The sequence below is a fragment of the Tenrec ecaudatus genome, chromosome 4, assembly GCF_050624435.1.
Source record: "Tenrec ecaudatus isolate mTenEca1 chromosome 4, mTenEca1.hap1, whole genome shotgun sequence".
Classification (NCBI taxonomy): domain Eukaryota; kingdom Metazoa; phylum Chordata; class Mammalia; order Afrosoricida; family Tenrecidae; genus Tenrec; species Tenrec ecaudatus.
In genome coordinates, this window is record NC_134533.1 from 157,772,379 (window position 1) to 157,779,207 (window position 6,829).

At 43.1% G+C, this 6,829-nt stretch overlaps 1 non-coding gene across 1 annotated transcript; it reads left to right on the forward strand.

Moving 5' to 3' along the window:
• The first annotated feature begins 3,838 nt into the window (after positions 1 to 3,838).
• On the forward strand, positions 3,839 to 3,945 carry LOC142447460 (U6 spliceosomal RNA). The gene has a single exon (XR_012784160.1). It is a non-coding gene; the product is annotated as a U6 spliceosomal RNA (small nuclear RNA).
• The last annotated feature ends 2,884 nt before the right edge of the window (positions 3,946 to 6,829 follow it).

Consider the following 6,829-nt stretch of genomic DNA (forward strand, 5'->3'; position numbering starts at 1 on the left):
TCCTAGATTCCCTGTGTTTCCAGATCCCCACTGCACCGCTGTACATCCTCTGGTCTAACCAGGTCCACAAGGTAGAATTGGGGTCATGATGATTGGGAGGGGAGGAAGCTTTCAGGAACTAGAGGAAGGTTTTGAGTTTCATTGTTGCTACACTGAACCCTGAGTGACTCATCTCCTCCCCACTACCCCTCTGCAAGGACTATCCACTCTTCTAAGGTGCATCCAGCTCCACTTTTTCAAGACAAATGTGCTTTTGGTTCTGGCAGACCAAAGTAATTGCAACATTGTTCATGAGCACCATAATTCAAACGTATCAATTTCCCGCCAGTCTTCCATCTTCCTTGTCCAACTTTCATAGGCAGGTGAGGGGCCATCACAGCTCGGGTCAGTCACACCTTCATTCTCTGAACACCTTTGCAACAGCGTTAAGCAATCAATGCAAGACATCATTTGAGTTTTCCACTGCTAATTTCACGAGCATTGATTGTGGATCCACGTAAAATAGTATCCTTGAAACTTTTCATATTTTCTCTGCGTGTCATGATGTTATCTATTGGTCTAGCTTAGGGTGTTTTTGTTTTCTTTACATTGAGTGGTAATTCATATTGAAGGATGTGGTCCACCAGCTTCATCAATACGTGCTTCAAGTCCTTTTGACTTTCAGCCAGGTGGAGTCAGCTGCTTATCACAGGCTGTTAAAGAGCCTTCCTCCATCCTGATGCTGATTCTCATCCAACAGCCCAGCTTCGTGAATTCGTTACTCGGCATACAGATTGAATGAGCTGGCGAAAGGATACAACCCTAACACACAGCCTTCCTGATTTTAAGCCACGTGATATCTTGATCAAATGACTGCCTCTCACTCTTTGTATGGGTTCTACAGGAACACAAGGAAGTATTATGGAATTCATTTCTTCACAATGTTACCCATAGTCTGTTATGATTCACACGAACAAATGTCTTTGAATTGTCAATAAAACACAAGTAAATGTATTTATGATATTTTTCTACTTTTAGTCAAGATCCATCTGTTTTCATGATTGAAATCTCTCTTCTGAATCCAGCTTACATTTCTAGCAGCACCCTGTCAATTTACTGCTGCAACCATTTATCTGTGATCTTCAGGAAAATTTTGTTGATTGTATTAATGATATTGCTCAATGGCATCCGTGTTCTGTTGTATTGTCTTTCTTTGGAATGGGCACCAGTATAGATCACTTCCGTCAGCTGACCAGGTAGCTGCCCTCCAAGTCTTGGCACAGACGAGTGAATGCTGCTAGTACCACACCAGTCTTGTGAAGCACTGCCATTGGTGTCCCATCAGTTCTGGGAGCCTTGCTTTCATTTATGTATTCAGAGCAGCTTGGATTTCTTTCTCCAATGCCATCAGCTCTGGACAATATGATAACAGCAGTAGCATCTTGAAATAGTTGACTCTCGATCCGTTCTTTTTTTGGCCAAAGCATTCCTTCTATCTTTTGATGCTTTCTGCCTCATTCACAATTTGGGGGAAATCATATAATCAAATAATATTCTAAGATTTAATATTTATCTACAGGCAATATGTTATCAAAAACAAAACAAAGCCAAAAACATTGCCACAGAGTAGATTCCAACTCATGGTGACCCATGTGTGTCATGGGGTTTACAATGGCTCTGTTTTCAGAAGTAAATAGCCAGACCTTTTATCATTTGCCAGGATTAAGAGTGAAGGGGTGGGGTCTAGCCTGTCAATCATGTGATAGCCAACAAGGCCGCTGTGTGGGGATTCTGGGAACTCTAGTATTTCTCCGTGGAGGCGGGAGACACCCTCTCTCTGCTCACTCCCTGTGAGACATTTCTGATGAGAAGCCACAGGGAGAAGCCACATGAAGCTACCCTTATGCAGCCAGAACCCTGGGAGCTGGAGGAACCATGAGAGACCCCTACCAGTGCTGAGATGCTTACAATGCCACTGGATCCACAAGACTTTCCACCCACTGGTCTATCATTTCCTGCTTTCGGTGTCATTGCATGTTTTCTGTGAGTCTGAAAAGGAATTTATAGATTGGAATCAGACATATGGGCTAATATTGGAGTTATGGACTTGATCTGGCCTGAGCTGAGAGGTTTTCTCAATATTCAGTTGCTCTAGTATATAAAGCTCTTTCTTATACACATATGAGTCTCCCTGGATTTGTTTGTCTAGTCTACCCAGACTAACACACCTTTCTTCGAAGGCACTTCTGAATAAGTTTAACACCCCCCCACCCCCGGCAGCTGAACATGATAACTATTTATACTTTTCACGGACTTCATCTGGAGATCCCAGGAGAGATTTTTAACTTGATAAATAGTCATGAAGCTTTGGTTCAGAAAAACTGACAAAAGGATATGAGCTATCTAAGCATCTCTTATTTTGTAAAAAATAACTATGTTAATTCTTCTTACCCGTGTCATTTGAGTTTGGGGTTGCAGACACTGGAAATGTAATCAGACTGGACACACCAATTCATTTACTGGATTTCACTTTCATAAGGAAACTCTAAACCCCTATCACCTAACCTTATTAATTAAATTTGTATTGAGCCCAGTGCAAGTTTCTCTGAAATCATGGTGCAAGGTTCGCAACACTTCAAGGAGAGGCTTCATGTAAAGCAGCGGTTCTCTACCTGTGGGTCGCGACCCCTTTGGGGGTTGAACAACCCTTTCACAAGGGTTGCTTAAGATAATCAGAAAACACATAATTGTGATGGTCTTAGGAAGCGAGATACTGCTCCTCTATCATCTCCAGGCAAGTCTGTCCACATGCAGATACGCCTACATACGAATACCTAGTGTGAAGACTGTTACCCATGCTACACCCTGCTTCAAGACAAAATTTCTTTCATTTGTCATTAGAAATAAATATTTCACAATATATGATTATTTATTTTGTTATTAATCACTATGCTTTAATTATGTTCAATTTGTAACAATGAAAATATATCCTGCATATCAGATATTTACATTATGACTCATAACTAGCAAAATGACAGTGATGAAGTAGCAATGAAAATAATGTTATGGTTGGGGGTCACCACAACATGAGGACCTATATGAAAGGGTCGCAGCATTAGGAAGGTTGAGAACCATGGCTATGAAGTAAAGTTAGTTACAAACAAATGGCAGGTATCTTGTGAGAGCAGCGTTATGTTTTGTCTTATGTAGTAGCTGAGCTTAAAGGCTAGGGCTCATTTCCAACATCTTTTTCAAAAAGGAAACCCATCCCTAGACCTTTATCTGGCGTGGCTCTCAGCCCAGCATGGACGGACATAGGCAGGACAAGGCAAGATCAGAGGACACCTTATGTATTTCCTTGTATTTTCCTACTCTCGCTCAGGCTTAGGGAAACTCCTCTAATTTCATAAACAAGTTTTACAGTTTCTATTTTTATTACCTGCTGAACCTGGCAGAGGTCCCTGTGTTCCACCAGCTAGCGACCAGAAATAAGAGGCAAGTGTTCTCTTGAATCCCAGTGCTGGTAGACAAATTGGCACTATCCTTTGAAAACCTTACATTGACACTTGTGATCTTAAAAGAACACAGATTTCCCTGAGATCATCTTTAAACCGTCACACATATGCGCACGCGCATGCACACACACACACAACCACACAACCACACACACACACACACACACACAGGTCCAAAATCTTCTTAAAACAAGAGGTTAGTGAAACCAGTGCAGGATGTCAGCGACCTGGAGCAGTGCACCCTTTGGAGATCTATTCACATGAGACCAATGATAATAGCAAGTCCTCTATGAGACCAGATAGGAATTTAGGGACAATGAAGTTATGTTAAGAGTGGAGGGACAGTGCTCGCTTTGGCAGCACATATACTAAAATTGAAACGATACAGAGAAGATTAGCATGGCCCCTGCGCAAGGATGACACGCAAATTCGTGAAGCATTCCATATTAAAAAAAAAAAAAGAGTGGAGGGACAGCTCTGAAAAAAAAGGAGAGAATGTTGTCCAACTTGAAGGATGTAATAATCAATGTCACTAAATTGTACATGCAGAAATTGTGAATTTGGTGTGTGTTCAGGTGTGCCTATTCTCAAGAACAACACAAATAAAAGTGTCTAAGTGCACAGATCTTCAGCATGCAGAATAATGAATTTTCACAATCTGAACATACCTGGCTAACATTACCCATCTCGAGAAAGAGAGAGCACGTCAGCAGTTCATACACCCTTCCCTCCAAGAGCAATCACAATTCTGACAAATGGCAGTGCGGGTCGGTTTTGCCTGCTTTTTGTTCTGTGTATAAAAGGAATCATAGTACATGTTCAGCTTCATATCTAGACTCGTATCGTCATACATTTGTGAGATGTCTCCATATTTTGCTTTGGATCTAGTTATAGTTAGTTTTCATTTCTATATAGAATTGGAATGTGTAAATGTGCCACAATTTATTTTCCTTTCAACCTTTTCTCTGCATGTGGGCAGTGTCTAGTGTGGGGCTCTTGGAAGTAATGCTGCCCTGACACTGCCGCGCATGCGCTCTTAGTAGAAATAGGCAGGCATTGCTGTGGATGGACGTGCAGGTACTCGTCTGTAAGAGAACTGGGTTTTGGGGTGGTTGCTGTTTTGGGTCTCCAGGAAGGAAAACATAGATGTGAATATACAAGAAATGAATATATAATAGCAATAGAATCCAGTGATAGCCATACGAATTCATAAGAGGACAGCTACCATAAGATTACCCACTCCCGGTCCTACAAAGAGTACGCTTGTTGTGAGCCCTTGTGCATGGGAGAAAGATGAGACTTTCTGGTCCCTTAAAGATGTACAGCCTTGGAAATCCATTGCACAGTTCCCCTCTGTCCCCTAGGGTCACTGTGCAGTGGAATTAACTGGATGGCAGTGAGGTTTGTTTTGTGTTTTTATCTCTCCAGCAAGTGGGCAATAGGATGAGGTGTAAACACATCACCACAGAAACTCACAGAAAACTGAATTCTCTCATATCAAAGCACCTAGGAGCTCTGGTGGCGCTATCGAGTAAGCAAGCATGGCACTGCTCACTGCAAGGTCGGTGGTTCAAACCCACCAGCCGGTCACCAGGAGAAGGTGAACACTCTCTGCTCCCATCAACATTTCGAGCTTTGGCAATCCCCGTGTAGGGTCACCCTGAATCCAAATCAACGTCATGGTAGTGGCATGGTTTGTTTATTTTAAAGTGTTCAAAGTTAGATCATGGGTTCCCTTTCCAAAGAATGATCCCACGTGCATCTGCCTCTCTCACAAGCAGTCAAGAAGCAAGGAGGGCCGGGGCCATAATTAAAACGTACCCTTGCATAGCGCTCGCTCTCCATCCACGAAGTGCTGCATCGATGTTAACGAAGGCGTCCTCTGCTTTGCTCAGCGTGCGCCCCGCTCTGCCTGCCCGCTGCCGAGCAGGTGGCATCGCCGATTATGCCGCTCGTTTGCCAAAGGAGAAACACGAGAGCAGGTTCGCCATCTCCGTGATGAGATCCTAGGGTGTAAAAGAAATACACTGCTGCCTGGGGCTCCGAGAAACAAAATTACCGCACGCTTTAGACCTGGAGCTCCAACTGGCATAAATAAACCCCTGGAGAATCTGTGTCACATTTGACAGGAAAAGAGGGATTCATCTTGGGGTTCATTTACTAAGCTGTCGCAGTGGTCGCTCATGAATATCAGTGACGTGATAGCTCTGGGAAAGCTGTGCTTAAGAACCGGAAGCAGGAAAGCTGCTACATGGTTGCAACCTGGTTACCGACAAAGATGCTTTAGGAAGTTGAAGGGGTGTTCTGTGTTTAGCTTTGTTTATTACTTTCTTTCTGCCCTTTTCTTATGATGGTTGTTGATTTTTCATTTGTTTGTTTCTACATTTTAATTCAAAGAGAAAGTGACACAATGAAATTGGTTAGAAAACAGAAGCATTGGTGAGAAGAAACTTAGCGGTAGGAGTGGATAGCGAGTCGATGCCTGTGCCTCCCTGGGTAGACAAGAGCATCGTGCTACGGAGGTTATCTTAGTTAAAAACACACAAGCACTGCCCACATCAGTTCTAGTTGCCTCTGTCCCGGCATTAAGTAATGAATCAAGTACAGTTTAAGTTACAATCTTCTAACAGAAAAAAAAAAATTCTAGGCCTGTGGCAATGTTCTGTCCTTTTATATTTACTATTTATAAAAATGGAGCCATCCACTTTAATTTTAGGTACAACCTACATTTTTAAAACCAGGAGCTGGGAAAGTAATCAGAAGTAGTGATTATAGCAGACCAAAAAAGATTTCTTCCTGAGGCTACGTTCTGCTCTGATTCGGTGCTGCCGCTCGCTGGTTTCCTAGGACTTTCTGTGCGTTTTGTGGACTCTGGGTTCCTTAGGGCAAGGAGTATGAAGGGGGAAAGAAGAGAGGACATAAAGGCCAGTAGGCTGGATAAGTTTGATCAAAAAAACTAATAGGATGGTCAGTGTTTGAATTATCAACCCTGCCCTTCCCCCCTCCCCTCTACCCTCATCCCCCCCCCCCATACACACACTGCTGGGATATGCAAGCCCCACACCAGAAACGAGGAAAAGAGAGTAAAACAGAACCACTGTCCTCAGGGGATAGATGCCATCCCTAAGCACAGGAGCTGCTCCTCAGTGGGTCTTTATATCAAATGTGAACCACCTAAGTAGGAGCAGGTGCATCGTTCTTGTTTAGTCTCACTTTAGTGCAAGCAAAGTCGCAAAGGCCTTTTCAGGGGTGTAGAAGTGAGGCAGCTAAGGTGATTATGATCAAATTCTGTTGCCAGTAGTTTCAACTCCTCCTGCCATCCAGTGGATTCTGGC